Genomic DNA, 16,050 nt, shown 5'->3' on the forward strand with positions numbered 1-16,050 from the left:
GCTGAGGTCTTAGAGGCCTGACCCAGATTTCCTTTGCAAACTGAACGTTAATAGTCAGGGGGCCTGGGTGTTTCTGCCCAATGCAGGACTCACTGAATGGGCAATCTTTACCCCAAAGCCCCTGTCGAGTTGTCAAGACTGTGTCTGAGCTGCCCCACAGTTTGAGGCTCTCTCTACTCTGTCCGGCTCCTTCTCTCTTTCCTGTCACAGGGGTCAGAGCAGCATCATGGCCCCATCCTGCTTCCTCTTTGTTTTATCTTTCACAGCCCGCCCCACACCAAACACTTATGCTCCTAAAATTAAAACAGTAGTAACTATGGGATAGTAAAGTAGAGGTCAGGAGACCATTTCCATCCAAGTAACCTAGAATATCATTCTTCCTTTGGGAAGGTAAATCATACAATGAGGTCACCAGTCCGTAGTGGGAGGTGGTAAATAAGGAAGTTCCCCAAACTAGTGGTGGAGATGGTAACTGTGGAAGAAGCCAGAGTAGTAAGTGATGTCTAGGCTCCTGCTCTGTACAAAGACGTAGATCTCCAAGGTCAAGAAGGACATTTTTCTTCTACTAAAATCCTTCTTTGAAAATTGTCCATGTTCTGCATTTCAGCTTCCTTCTCACAGATTCCATGTCTTCCTTCCAAGAATTCTTAGTTAGTATTCAGGCGAGGTGATGGAATGCTTCCTACTTCCCCTTTGAGGGCCAGGAGAGGATAGTGAGTTATAGAGAAACCACATTTTAAAAACTGCATATACTATAAATATCACAGATCTTTTGATACATGGGAAATGTGAATCCCTGAAGTTCATGAAGGATTTCCATGGATGTAGGAGCTTTTATGTTGAGATCAGTGACATATTCTGTCATCTATTTTTATGAGGTAGCTGAGCCCAGACTCAATATCGAGAGTGAGTGCAGAATGGAGAAAGGGCTCTTTGATCATCTTTCAAGTCAATAGTCTCCCTTCAAATGTACTTGGAAGTATTTTATTTCATGTAAATTCAAATACAGGCTAGGAAAGATTAATGCAGAGAGAACGGTATTATCTGTTGGCTTGTGAATGTTTACTTTCCATCATTTTAAAAGGACATTATTTAAAAAAAAAGTTTCCAAGAGCATAAGAAAAATCCCCTCACCACCTCCATTTTTCCCACCCACATTCTCCAAAAAGGGAAGACAGAAGGAGGAAGGACAACCTGAGGAAGAATCAAAGTATCTACAGACACTTCTTCTGGGAGGGATTTCTGGTGGGTAACAACATTCTGTGAAGTCACCTCCAGAAGGATGAGAGAGGGTTTTTTTTTTTTAAAGAGATAGGGTCTTGCTATGTTGCCCTGGCTGGAATGCAGTGGCTATTCACAGGCATGATCATGGTGCCCTACAGCCTTAAACTCCTGGTCTTAAGCAGTCCTCCTGCCTCAGCCTCACAGGTAGCTGGGACTACAGGCACACATCACCATGCCTAGCTTAAGGAGTTATAGCAAAGATGATCTGGAAAGGGTCCTCACTTTGCAAACCCCACATAACAATACAGACTTCTCACACACTGTGTGTGTCAGCTAGTATTATTTTCCTATAACTAACCAAATAAGGGGGAGAAGCTGGCTGCGTGCAGTGGCTCGCGCCTGTAATCCCAGCACTTTGGGAGGCTGAGGTGAGCAGATCACTTTGAACTCAGGAGTTTGAGACCAGCCTGGGAAACGTGGTGAAATCTCATCTCTACAAAAAATATAAAAATTATCTGGGCATGGTGGCACATGCCTGTAATCCCAGCTACTTGGGAGGCTGAGGCTGGAGGATGGCTTGAACATGGGAGGTGGAGACTGCAATAAGGCGGGATTGTGCCACTGCTCTCCAGCCTGGAAGACAGAGTAAGACCTTGTCTTGGGTAGGGGGGAGGGGAAAGAAGAAGAAGGGGGAAAAAAAAAGAAGAAGAAGAAGAAGGGGGAAAAATCCTCTTTAATCTTTTAGATTCAATGTAGCCCCTCAGGAAACCATTCTGCTCGCCCTGAAAGGAGTGTCCGTGGCACTCTAATTACGCAGGAACTGTGTTAGTCTTGTCCACTGTTTAGCCAATGCCTCGGGAATCAGGATGGCTCGTGGGTTCTAAACTCTGTGTCAGGCACTGGGATAAGCAGTCAGCACTGATGACCGCATTTGATATTCAAAAACCTTATGAAGCAGGTATTATAACTAACATCTCATTTAGGAGATGAGTAAGCTAAGGCACAGCGAGGGTGAGAAAGTAGCTTAAGGTAGTTCAGCGATCAAGGGCCAAAGCCAGGATTGGAAGGCAGGCAGTTTTGGGTCTGGAGTGTGCTCTTTTAGCCCACAAACCACTCTGCTTAGCACAGACTCTATCACAAGATGGTGTGGACATCTTAGCAGATACAAGATGGCAAAGTGCCTCCTGGGAGAGGGAGATGAAGCTGAGAAACAGAGACATTTGTATAATGGAGTACAATGTAGCCATTACAAGAATGAGGTAGAGCTTATATCAATGGAAATGGGACAATCTCCAAAATGTAGTATTAAATTTTTTAAAAAGAGCAAGATGAGCATAGCTCTGCATTGATGCTTTTATAAGTATAGCATCTTTCTGGAAGATTATGTCACTCACTGAGGGTCCCTTCTGGGTAGGAAACAGGGGTCTGGGGAGCTAGAGGTTTGGGATTAGATAAAAACACTGTGAGTCCATGTTCATTTGTATAGTTGGAATTTTTAAAACCATGTGTAAATGCTCTTTTTCAACATAAAAATCTAATTTACAAAGGATCCTGTTCTATTGGAAGAAGAGGACTTCTGTGCTGGTGAATTTAAGCAGCTGCTTGTCGTTACTATGCAAGCCCTTTCTACTCCTAGATTAGATAAGAAGAAATTTTGACTTTGAGTCCATCTGAATCTCGGCCAAAAGCAGTTTGTCACACGCAGGAAGATTTCTCACCTCCCTGAACTTCCGGGATGCCAAACATCATCAACTACTTCTCACTGGCCATCCCTCAAAGGGCCTGGACCGTGTACAGCATGGAGGACGCTGAAAGGTACTTGAGTGGTTTTTGAGAACTAGCTGATTTTGTGGGCATTTACCTCTTCCTTGAGAGTAGGGCCCCAGAGTGGAAGCACATGGAGAGGGCAACGAATGGCTGTTAAATGGGATCTAACTGCAGGTGCATTAAGAGTCACAGAAGTTTAGACTCAAAGTGTTTTAAAGGTTTGTCTGGCCTGGTCCGGGCAAGTTGACGAGGCACTGAGTGGATCTCTAAGCTCCTGGGGGAGGCTCGCTGCCCTTCCTGCTATCCCAGCGCTCCTTGAACTCTCCTTTGGCCAGCTGCAGAATGATCTGGGTCCTGTGTACAAAGACCCCGGCCAGAGAGGAGGGCCTCCCGTGATGGGACATGTTCCCCAAGGCCAAAGTTAGGATGTGCAGTATCAGGACACAGTAGCTGCGTATTGCATGTGTGTGATGTTGGGGAAAACATTCAGAATAACCATGTCCCTACTTTCCTTCTGGAAAACCTCCTACAACTCCTGAAGTCGTGCTGTGAGGTCTGCAGTTGAGAAGGGAGCACCAGGCAACCAGCCACCTCCTCTCTCATCTAACATTCATTTATCTCTCCCTTCCTCCCTTCATTTTTGCCAGCTCATTCCTGTCTTCTCTTTGTCCCATCTGCCTCCTTCCCCTTTGACATAGTTATCCAAGAAAGAACCTGTGTTTTTTGTTTGTTTGTTTGTTTGTTTTTGAGACAGAATCTCACTCTGTCACCCAGGCTGGAATGCAGTGGTGCGATCTCTGCTCACTGCAACCTCTGCCACCCGGGATCAAGCGATTCTCCTGCCTCAGCTTCCCGAGTAGCTGGGACTGTGGGCGCATGCCACCACACCTGACAAATTTTTGTATTTTTAGTAGAGACGGGGTTTCGCCACGTTGGCCAGGCTGGTCTCGAACTCCTGACCTCAGGTGATCCACCCACCTTGGCCTCCCAAAGTGCTGGGATTACAGGTGTGAGCCACCATGCCTGGCCGAAGCTGTAATCTTAACTTTTCTTTTCCCCCATGAATTGCAGTGGCTTTCCATATCAATATTTACATTTAAAAGTAAAATTCCTTAAGTTATGAGGAACTGTCACTTAAAATAGCAAAATGGTATATTTCATAGCCAGAACTTGCTTTAAGAATTTGCAAGTAGATTAAACTATCTCTTTAATTTGTCATGCCTAATATGTGAGAGAATTAGTTTATGAGGTTGTAAAACTTGAGACAGCTTTGCTTCAATAATCTGCATCTCATTATCAGAAATATTTTGAATTCTTTTAATGAGGTGATAGCTAAGTGGTTTCTTGCATCATCTCACATAAAGGACAGTTGTTTCTCTTGGAGCTGTTTTAAAAAAAAAACTTAGCAAAGTAGTTAAGTGAGACATGCTGAAGGGAAACTGCTGCCTTTTTTTGTGATTAATATTAATTTGCCAAATAGGCTAGGAAAAGAACTGAGTTTCTGCTTCAGCCCCGTTTTTGAAAAAGGTGAAAATTATTGAATGAAAAACTCCAGAATGTGCATAAAATGATCTGAAAGTTATTTAACTGGAAGTGTGAACTGAAACTCCCTTTTCCCAACTACTTTTATATTTAAAGTCGCATTTAAGGCCAGGCGCAGTGGCTCATGTCTGTAATCCCAACACTTTGAGAGGCCGAGGTGTGCGGATCACTTGAGGTCAGGAGTTCAAGACCAGCCTGGCCAACATGGTGAAACCCAGACTCTACCAAAAATACAAACATTAGCTGGGCATGGTGGTGCGCGCCTGTAGTCCCAACTACTGGGGAGGCTGAGACAGGATAATTGCTTGAACTCGGGAGGTGGAGGTTGCAGTGAGCTGAGATTGCTCCACTGCACTCCAGCCTGGGCAACAGAGCAACACTCCATCTCAGTAAATAAATAAATAAATAAAATAATGTTTAAGCTTTAAAACAAAACTTAATAGAATAGAATATAACTTTCTAAACAAAAATATAAGGTCTTCCTTTTTGGTTTCAAAACCTGATGCAACTTTCAATTGTTTCCCATGGTGTGACAGCCATTTGGAAACCATCATTACCTACTTCCTTAATATAGGGGCGAGCATTGGAAATAACAAGCTCTAGACCCCTTTATATAGTTAACTCAGAGTCCCACGCAATCAAATAGTTGTAGGAAATGGATGTCAGAAGACAGAAACTCAGATACTCACATTCACCTTCATCTTGATCCTTTAAAGAAATTATTTTAAAAAGTACTATCCATATCCTGGATAACAGCAGAAGTCGCTTGGGAAGGGAAATCTTTCTGTTGGAGTTTGTGCAGGAATGCTCTGAGGTCTGGGTCTAAACTTTCTCTGCAGCTGTCCTTGACTGTGGATCTGGCCAGTGGGTCTCTAAGCTCCTGGGGGAGGCTCACTGCCCTTCCTGCTACCCCAGCCATGGGGAAGGATGGGCTGGTTACATAACGCGTTCTCTCCCACACTCCCATTGGTTCCCTCCCATCCAAATGGATGCAAATAGCCTTCGTGGCCGGTTTATCCATAGAAACCAGGGACAAAGAAGTGAATTAACCTGGTGAACTTGGATATGAGGAGGGATATGAGAGAAAAAGAAAAACTTTAATGAAAAGAGAGTTCCTTATTTTCTTAGCACCTCTAAAAATAATCCTGGAGAATGGCATATGCTGTGAATAAGCACAAACTTTGACTGGGTTCTCCATGATAACATTGAACTCTGACCCAGCCAGCTTTGAATTCTTCGTGATGATTCAGATGAAAAACCCACACATTAAAGGAACTTCTGCAGCTGTAGGAGGCACTGCCTACTAATGGGGCTTTGAGGAGGAGGTTGTGGCCAGAAGAAAATTCCAAAGCCACCCAGTGGAAATGAAACATTTGCCTCCGTGATACCTGAATACTGTGCTTTTCCAGCAGTTTTAGGTCTTACCCAGATCGACATGCTTTAATATACTTCCTCTGCTCATGGAGACCTTGCTAAGCTGCACTTAAGGCTTCATTGAATTGGCAATTATTTATCAAGCACCTACTGTATGTCTGACAATATACACCGGGGGAACAGGTAACTGGTTTCCTTGATCTAAGCTCAGGATTGAAATGATGCAACAATAAAGGTCTCTCAGGCCTTCACATAATTGATTATCATGGATGTGGCCCAAGATGGGCCCATGTCATACCAGACCGCATTCTCCAACTCAAAGTGCTCCAGAGATCCTAGTGTGTTCATTCACAGCCTTGCCACTGCCTGCCACCGCCAAGTCTACTCCTTGCCAGCTAAGTCCCTGAGTTATTGCTTAAGATATTAAGGGGCTGACAATTTCACCCATGCTCATGAAAAACCCACCGAAGGAGGAGGCAAGTAACAGAACTTCTCTGGGTTTCAGTTTCTTCACCTGAAAGTGAGACAGCTTCCCAGGGCAATCGCCAAGTTCCCATCCAGCTGCAAATTCTACATTTCCCATGACTTCTTTTCTTACTCTTACCTCTTAGTTCATGAAAGCCATCCGAGGGATTACAGAGAAAATAACATGCAGATGCTTTTCCTCTCTAACTTCCTTTCCTTCCCTCTTTCCTTTTTCTTTTCTCTCTTTTTAAGGAAAAAAGTGAGGAAAGGCATAAACGAAGAAGGAGTTTTGTGCTATTTGATGGGTCATAAGCAATTATGCCAACTCCAATCAGAAGAAAACTTTGTCTAAGCCTGTGTTTCTTTTTCTCTTTTCTTTTCTAGAGACAGGGTCTCACTTTGTCACCCAGGCTGGAGTGCAGTGACGTGATCACAGCTCACTGCAGCCTCGAACACCTGGGCTCGAATGATCCTCCTACCTCAGCCTTTCAAGTAGCTAGGACTACAGGCATGAGCCACCAAACCCAGCTAATTTTTAAAATTTTTTGTAGAGATAGTCTCGCTATGTTGCCCAGGCTGGTCTCCAACAGCTGGGCTCAAGCAATCCTCCCACTGCAGCCTCCCAAAGTGCTGGGATTACAGGCGTGAGCTACCACACCCAGCCCCCAGCCTGTGTTTCTAAAGCGTTGTGTCTAGCAACTGCCTGCTTCCTGTCATAGCCATGTGCCACTACAATTTTTTAGGTAAAATAATAAATTGAGTCAATTAAAAAACAACTCTCCCTCAGCAATGTTACCCATGAAATTACAGGTTTGATGAGCTAGTTTTAGTTTGTTTGAATGCACATCAAGATACACCAGTATCGTACAAAAACTGTTCTGTGCACCACACTTGAAATCCTCTGGCATGCCCGCAGTCAGGGCCCCTGCAGGGTGTGATTTTTCCATTTGATTGACCAGGAAGAATTCAAGGCTGGCTCAAGCTGTTTAATGTATCACAGAGAAATGAGTGAAGGTTCAGGCTTGTTCACCAAATTTTCCATTTTTCTATGGCCATTTTTAGAGGTGCTTCAGGAAAGCAAGGAGCCACTCTTTTGTTTAAGCTTTTCTTCTTTTGTTCTGTTGGTGTGAATTTATTGCAATTCACTAGGTTTGTTTGTTTAGTTGTTAATAATGGACTACACATAAACTCATCCCAACCCTTATTTGGGATACCCAAAGGGAGCTTAGGGAGAATGTCTTACGTAACTGGCCCTGACTCCCAGTGGCTGGCAATCACCTCACTTTGGGGAACACCAGTGTAAGGAAGGAGGACCTTGAGTTGCTTGTTATGAATTACTGACTCTTGTGCTTCTGTTCCCCTTTCAACTGTGGGGAGAGTCTCACTTTTGAACCTGGGCCGGGTGTGGTGGCTCACTCCTGTAATCTCAGTGCTTTAGGAGGCTGAAGCAGGAGGACTGCTTGAGGTCAGGAGTTCGAGACAAGCCTGGGCAATATAGGGAGAGCCCCTCATCTCTACAAAAAAAAAAATTAGATGGGCATATGGTGGTATGCACCTGTAGTCTCAGCTACTTGGAAGGCTGAGGTAGGAGGATTGCTTGAGCCCAAGAGTTTGAGGTTGTAGTGAACTATGATAACGCCACTGCACTCCAGTCTGGGTGACAAAGTGAGACCCTGTCTCTAAAAGAAAATTTCTGAACCCAAAGTGAACATTCCACAAAGCACTTTTCACTTACTGTTAACCAGATGGCAAACACCTCCAAGACACAGGGATGACCCTACTGCTCTTTTGCCCCCTGTCCCTCGCTAACCCCACAAAAGACAGACTGCCTGGGCTGTCCAGAACATGTAGAGCAAACAAAAGCTGCTCTTGATGATAAGGTGAAGCAATTGTTCAAAGGAAAAGGACAATACATTCACTAACTCATAAACTCGTGGAGAAACTCTCTGAGTGGCCAGGTAAGTGGCCTAGAATTGCCTGTGAATAACTTTTTCACGGTCCACACTCATCTCCTAGAGGAGCCTTCTTTTGTTCGTTTGTTTTTGAGATGGTGTTTTCGCTCTTGTTGCCCAGGCTGGAGGGCAATGGCGCTATTTCGGCTCACCACAACCTCCACCTCCTGGGTTCAAGCGATTCTCCTGCCTCAGTCTCCTGAGTAGTTGGGATTACAGGCGTGCACCACCAAGCCCAGCTAATTTTTGTGTTTTTAGTAGAGACGGGGTTTCTCCATGTTGGTCAGGCTGGTATTGAACTCCTGACCTCAGATGATCCACCTGCCTTGGCCTCCCAAAGTGCTGGGATTACAGGCATGAGCCACTGTGCCTGGCCTCCTAGAGGAATTTTAAGAGTGCAGAGCCTGGTCGGGCACGGTGGCTCATGCCTGTAATCCCAGCACTTTGGGAAGCTGAGGTGGGCAAATCACTTAAAAACAGGAGTTCGAGACCAGCCTGGGCAACATGGTGAAAAAAAACCCACCTCTGCTAAAAATACAAAAATTAGCCAGGCACAGTGGTGCATGCTTGAAGCCCCAGCTACTTGGGAGGCTGAGGTGGGAGGATCACTTAAGCCAGGAGGCTGAGGTTGCACTGAGCTGAGATTGTGCCACGGTACTCCAGCCTGAGAGGGGGTGGTGCGGGGGAAGTGCAGGATCTCCCACGCTGAGAGCTGGGGATGCTTTCCCAGGAACAGGAGGCCACGCGTATTCTTCTCAGTCTTCTCGGCGTCAACTATGCTTTTCGTAGGTGTGTGTACAAGGCTATTCTTCCCCTGAACAAACGCTTTATAGGCGTTATGTTTGGAAATGGTTCCTAAAAAACGTATTTCCTTTTTCTGCAACTCAAGTTGGAGTGTTCTAATCTCCCCCTCCACGGCAGCTCTCTTACCAGCCTCCCACCTTCCTCCTTTTAAGCTATTTCCCCTTCAGGCCCCTGTCATTTCCTCCCTTAGTCATCGCAATTCCAAAACAGACCTGTTTTGATTCTACAGTTGCTTCCCCATTCCATTATCGTGTCGGCCAAGCGCCTGTCTATTCTCAGACCTTTTAAGTTTTGGGGTGATGGTGGCATTCTCCTTAGCTTTTTTTTCCCCCAAGTGTGCTCTATAGGAAATAAAATGTTCAAAGACTACAGGTGATTAAACAGGGGAACCAATAATGAGTATGTGATGGATTTTTTATTAGTCATAATAATTATTTACTACATATGGAGAAAGGGGACCAGGCACTTGGCCTTGGAAGCATTTAGAACAGTGCCTGGCATGCAGCAGGCATTCAATATTTGTTGACGGAATGAAAGGTACATTGTGTTCCTGAATCAAACATAGCACACATAAATAGAAGCTATCTACTCCTTGATTTACTATTTTTTCTGCTCACAACCACTCCCCACCCCACACGGCGACCAGCAGTCTCAAACACCAAAAGTTTTGTTTTTTCTAAAGACAGAGTACACGATTCTCCTTCGTGTCCATGGAGAAGAGCAGGGCACTACCCCAGTGGAAAATGAAGCCACTTACACTGAAGTCTCCACGTTTACCAGCTTTTGCTCTTTCCTACCTACAGCCCATCTGTTGCACAGCAGCCTAAGTGATCTAGAAAACATAAATCAGATCATGTCATCTCCTGCTTTAAGTGGGCTGGTGGTTTCCTTTGCAATTAGAATGGCTTCAAAGCTCTTCACGGCCGACCAGGCTCTATGTTATCCTGCTTACACCTCAGACCTCACTTCTGACTACTCTCTCTCTTGGTTTACTCTTCTTTGACCCCATGGGTCTTTATAGAGGCCCTGTACTATGCTGAATGCCTTCCCACTGCAGGGCCTTGGCATCTGCTGCTCCCTCTGCCTGGAATGCTTTTCCCATCTCTTGGGTGTTCAGAGTGGCCTTATCCATCCATCGCCTCCATCAGATCCCCCTGTTTTCTCCTCTTTCTGGCAGTTCTCACCACCTGAAACCATGGGTCTATTTACTCACTGTCATGCTCACTCCATTGGAATGTCAGCTCTGTCTTGATTACCCTGAACCCCCAGAGCCCAATAACTATGTATTGGGTGAATGGCTGAGCCATGGATGGTGAGCTGTGTTTTCGAGTTGGGTGTTGTGTCTGGGCTGTTTTGCCTCGTGGAATAGATGAAGGGAGGAAGTTTCTGGGAAATGCTGGAGGGAGGCTACAGGTCTTTGTGACCTTGATTTCAATAGCAACAGCTTGCATCTAAGGCAACATCTGACCACGGACAAGGAGGAGGACAATTGTCAAGAGAACAGGCTGAGTGGCGGCTTAGGCTGAGGCCAGGTAGGGGTTAGAGAGCTGAGAGTCAGGAATGACCTCCGTTGCCAAACACCTGCTGACTAGAAAGCAGTGCTGTTCCTATCCTCACAGCGGGGCTGCAGCCAGGGCTCCACCTGCACTCCCTGTAAGCTCCCATTCGTTCACACACTACCACAAAGCACGTATTGAGCACCTACTTTGTGCAGGCACTGCTGTAGGCACCAGAGATGCAGCACTGAGTAAGAAAGCCCAGGTCTGTCCCTCATGGAATTTGGTTTCCAGAGAGGAAGACAGATGAACAAACAAAGTGAGATAATTTCAGATCTTAATAAGTGAAGATAAGATAGATGAGAGTGATGGCGGTGGGCCTGTGTAGGGGGGAAGTGATTTGCACAGCGTGGTCCAGAGAGGCCTCTGGGTGAGGTGATGCTTGCTAGAGAGAGGAGAATCCAAGGCGGGGAACAGCAGGGGAGAAGGGGAAGGAACTGAGGCAGGAGAGCTGCTGGGAGTGGGATCTAATGGGCCCTGAAGGGCCAGGTCAGCTTTCTGCACACAATCCCATTTGCCCTTCAACAAAGACTGAGTGTGAAATGTCTTGCTCACCACCTCAGAGCTGCTAAAGGTACAAAGAGAACCTAAAACTGCTCTCCACTCACAAACGAAGCCTCACCAGGCTTTCTTGCCCAGAAACACTGAAGCAAGCCAAGTCCCAGCAAGTGGCAGACACTTCCAAGCCACCACATTTTGTCGTGTTTAAACCAACCTTGAGAATGTGGACAATTTTTAAAAAAATTCTACGTCTTTACCTTGATCTTTCTCGAGTGGGTCCAGAACCATGCCACTCAGAGTTGAGATGGAAGAGAGACAAAAAAGATTTGCTCTTTAATTGAGGCTGAATTTAAAATGTGAAAGATAAACACATTTAAATGTTCTTACGGTATAAATATTGGACCATCCACTCTTCAGTAACATAGTAAAGATGCTTGCTTGAAAAGTGCCTTCAGAAAACTGAATGAGCACATAGCTATCTTTATAAAAGAAAGTACAGATTGTAGAGAAAATACTGGGGAAAGTAGGTTTAAAATAGAATCAAATATCAGAAATTCTCAGAAAATGATGGAAAATAAGTGCCAATGCTTATTTCATTCAGTAATCCTCTTTCAATTCCTGGACATTTACTCCAGTGAGAAAATAATGTTATTGGGGAAAAAAAGGGCTGTGTATGAAGATGTTAATTTCAATATTACCTGTAATGGCATTTGTGCATACATACACACACACACACACGCACGCGCGGAAGTAAACAGAATTTATAGCAAACAGGACTGAATCACTAAAGTACATTGCAGACTCTATTTTCATAACTAAGGCATCTTGAAACTACCAAAAATCCAAAATAAGAACTTACATATAATAAGCCCACTTATCCTCCTTGTCTTTTAGAACTAAATTTCTGGCTGGGTGCGGTGGCTCACGCCTGTAATCTCAGCACTTTGGGAGGCTGAGACAGGCAGATAACTTGAGGTCAGGAGTTCGAGACCAGCCTGGCCAACATGGTGAAACCCCGTCTCTACTAAAAATACAGAAATTAGCTGAGCATGGTGACACATGCCTGTAATTCCAGCTACTTGGGAGGCTGAGGCAGGAGAATTGATTGAACCTGGGAGGTGGAGGTTGCAGTGAGCCAAGATCATGCCACTGCACTCCAGCCTGGACGACAGGGTGAAACTTCATCTTTAAAAAACCCACAAAAACTAAATTTCTAGTATTTCTTGAATGGAGTTGACTAGCTGGCTAGAGTCCAATAAACCAATGAATGAGGTGTTAAATTTACCACCTTTGAGGCCAGTGTTTCCTATCACTAATATCATGTGTTTTAAAAAAATTTCGCCTCGTTCTATAAAACAATTTTTTAAAAATAGAATAAATCGGTCTGCATATTACACAAAATCTGCCATGCACAAAAGTGAAAGCAGCTCTACTGGCAACGGAGCTACTGGCCAGCGGGTAGAATTAGGAACAGCTTGTGAGAACAGTCCCTGTTTACCATACGATGCACGAAGGCGAACTTAAGGGTCTGAAAGGCTATCTGTGGTGGCCCTGAATGAAAGGCAGGGTTGTTTTAAAGGCGAATGCCCCAAAGCTAAGACCACTGACATGACACGACCCCTTGAAGCATTGTGCTACCATTTATAAAGCAATTGAGCAACAATGTAGGCATTAAGATTAATGAGATGGATCAATTGCACTAACATGAACTGAACACCAGTATGTATTGGTAGTTGTTAAAGGCAAGAAGCTCAACAGCTCTTTACTTACAGCTCCTATTTGTGTAAAACCTTAAAACATGTATCTTATAGATATATTGATAGTTTCTGTAGGGACACCCAAGAAATGGTTAACTGAAGATGCCTCTGAACTAGGCGTCAACAACTTGGGTGTTTCTTGGTACTGCGTGGGTGGGTGGGGGTGGCCTACGTAAACTGAGATGACATAGGCTGCTACACAAGGGCCTGTGGACCAAATCTAGATGGATGACCCATGAGTGAAGAATGATTGTACATATCTTAAGGATTGCATAAACAAACAACCATATGCAACAGAGATTGTATTTGGCCTGCAAAGCATAAAATACTATCTGGCTCTTTATGAAGAGTTTGCCAACCCCTGGTCCAAGGGAGAGAATATAATGAGGTAAGAATGGAGCTCTGAGCTTAGTCTGCCTGGGGTTGATTCCTGGCACTGCCACCTACTAGCTGTACGGCCTTGGGCAAGTCAGCAAGGCCTCATTTCCTTGTCTGTGACAGGAGAATAATACCTCTGCTTCATGAGGATGTTGTGAGGATGTAATAATGAGAAAATGCAAGTAGAGCACTCAGCACGGGGCCTCACATGTAGACAATTGGTAAGGGTTGGCTACTATTTTTTATATATATATATATATATATTTTTTTTTTTTTTTGAGATGGCGTTTCACTCTTGTTGCCCAGGCTGGAGTGCAATGGCACAATGTTGGCTCACTGCAACCTCCACCTCCTGGGTTCAAGCAATTCTCCTGCCTCAGCCTCCCGAGTAGCTGGGAATACAGGCATGCACCACTATGCCCAGCTAATTTTTTTGTATTTTTACTAGAGATGGGGTTTCACCATTTTGGCCAGGCTAATCCCCTGACCTCAGGTGATCCACCCGCTTCAGCCTCCAAAAGTGGTGGGATTACAGGCATGAGCCACCGCTCCTGGCCTATCTGTATAATATTAATAGCAGAATTTCATGGGGATGCTGGGAATATCAATTACATGTTCTATGCAAACATGCATGTTATTTACAAATTGCAGTGGGGCTCGGTGGTGTGCAACTGTAGTCTGTACTTGGGAGGCTGAGGCAGAAGAATCACCTGAGTTCAGGAATTTGAGTCCAGCTTGGACAACAGAGTGATACCCCCATTGCTAAAAATATTTTTTTTAAATAACAAAACCCCACCCAATTGTAAAGTGCTATATAAATTATTTAGGCAGAATAAGCAGTACATAAAAAGAAGTTTAAATCATAAAAAAATCTAGGCTATTTAGAAAAAAGGTCAATGTTATGAAAGAGAAAAAGGTAGTAGATTGTTCTAGATTAAGAACTGAGAATTGACAAACAACACCTGGATCAGAAAGACACACACACACACACACAAACAACAACAGCCAGAAAAGCTAAAAAGGATAATTTTGGAAAATGTGAATGTGGACTGAATAGTAGAATGGCATTATTAAATCAACGTGAATTGGACTGAATAGTAGAATGGCATTATTAAATAAATATGAAATGTTCTTGGGTATGATGATATGTAGATATTCTTCTACGTTCTGTAGATGAATGTCCTTGTTCTTTGGAGACACACAATGAAGTTTAGGGGTGGAGCGTCATTGTATTGGCCATTTATTTTCAAAGAGTTTAACAACAACAATAAAAACAAAGTGTGTTCCAGTGTCTAAATATACACAAATAAATGCACACAAATATGACACAAAGTACCAGAAACCAACCATCTAGGTGAAGGATATGCAGGGATTTACTGAATAATCCCCGAGCCCCCCATATTTTTTCCAATGGTTTGAAATTTTTCAAAGTAAGTAGTTGGGGACAAAATTCTAGGGTAGCTAAGATATTTACATATAATCTATACAAGAGAGACTATCATGGGTTACTCAGTCACAAATTCCACTAGTGACTTTTACAATTTTTTTCTTTATTTTTTATTTTTTAGAGACAGAGTCTTGCTCTGTCACCCAGGCCAGAGTGCAGTGGTATAATCTCAGCTCACTGCAACCTCTGCCTCCCAGGCTGAAGCGATTCTTGTGCCTCAGCCTCCTGAGTAGCCGGGATCACAGGCATGCGCCACCACGCTCAGCTAATTGTTGTATTTTTGGTAGAGATGGGGTTTTTTCATGTTGATCAGGGTGGTCTCAAACTTCTTGCCTCAAGTGATCCATCTGTCTTGGCCTCCCAAAGTGCTGGGATTACAGGTATGAGCCACTGCACCCAGCCACACTAGTCACTTTTATTATAATGAAAAATAAGCATTGATTTTTATAAGCAAGCTCCCCATTTACTGCTTGTTTCATTTCTTTTTTCCTGTTCTACTTAAAATTTAAAAAGGGCATAGCAAGATGAAAATACAACCTTGAGCTTCACTTTCTTTATGTCTGGGTAAATTTTTTTAATATGGTAGCCATTTTAACTTTTTAAAGATGGGGTCTCACTATGTTGCCCAGGCTGGACTCAAACTTCTGGGCTGAATGAATCTTCTCACCTCAGCCTCTCCGGTAGCTGCGAGTACAGGTATGTGCCACCGTGCCTGGCTTCTTTCACCTTTCTAAATAGTGAATCTTTTTTGATTCATGACAGGCGTGAAGTCTGTCTGAAAGCTCCAGCTTTGCTCACATAATGCACAAGTTAACGTGAAAATAACATGTAAGTGCCCACTGTGGGCTCAGCACGGGAGGCTGCAGGCAAGGGTCTGGGCTCTGCTGTTGGGAGGTGAGCACAGAAACCAAATAGGACAGTTAGAGCGGCACTGAGCGTCTCTGGCGTCCAGAGAAAGAAGGAATTAGCGGGGGCTGAGGCAGACTCACATCTTGCTTCAGAAGTTTGCTGGACACAAAATGATGGACGGTGCTGTCAACCAAGTAAGCTGATTTCTACTACAAAGTCATTTTCACCCATCTTGGATGCAAACTGGTAAGGAGCTTTACAGCACATCTATTTCCCATACTTAAACTTACGCTAAATTTTCCCTTCTCCAACTCACACGTCACTGGTATTCAACCTTTGCCTTTATTAGAAAGTCACAACTAAAGCTGCTCAACACCCTTAATCATCACAGCTTGTTCCCCGCCAGAGCCCATTCAAACAGCCCCACATCACTC

At 44.2% G+C, this 16,050-nt stretch overlaps 1 protein-coding gene across 4 annotated transcripts in view; it reads right to left on the bottom strand.

Annotated features, from left to right (window-relative positions):
* The window catches only part of CASS4 (Cas scaffold protein family member 4), a 48,384-nt gene that overhangs the window by 31,740 nt on the left and 594 nt on the right, over positions 1 to 16,050 (bottom strand). The window lies entirely within an intron of this gene.

The sequence above is a fragment of the Symphalangus syndactylus genome, chromosome 24 (genome assembly GCF_028878055.3).
Source record: "Symphalangus syndactylus isolate Jambi chromosome 24, NHGRI_mSymSyn1-v2.1_pri, whole genome shotgun sequence".
Lineage (NCBI taxonomy): Eukaryota > Metazoa > Chordata > Mammalia > Primates > Hylobatidae > Symphalangus > Symphalangus syndactylus.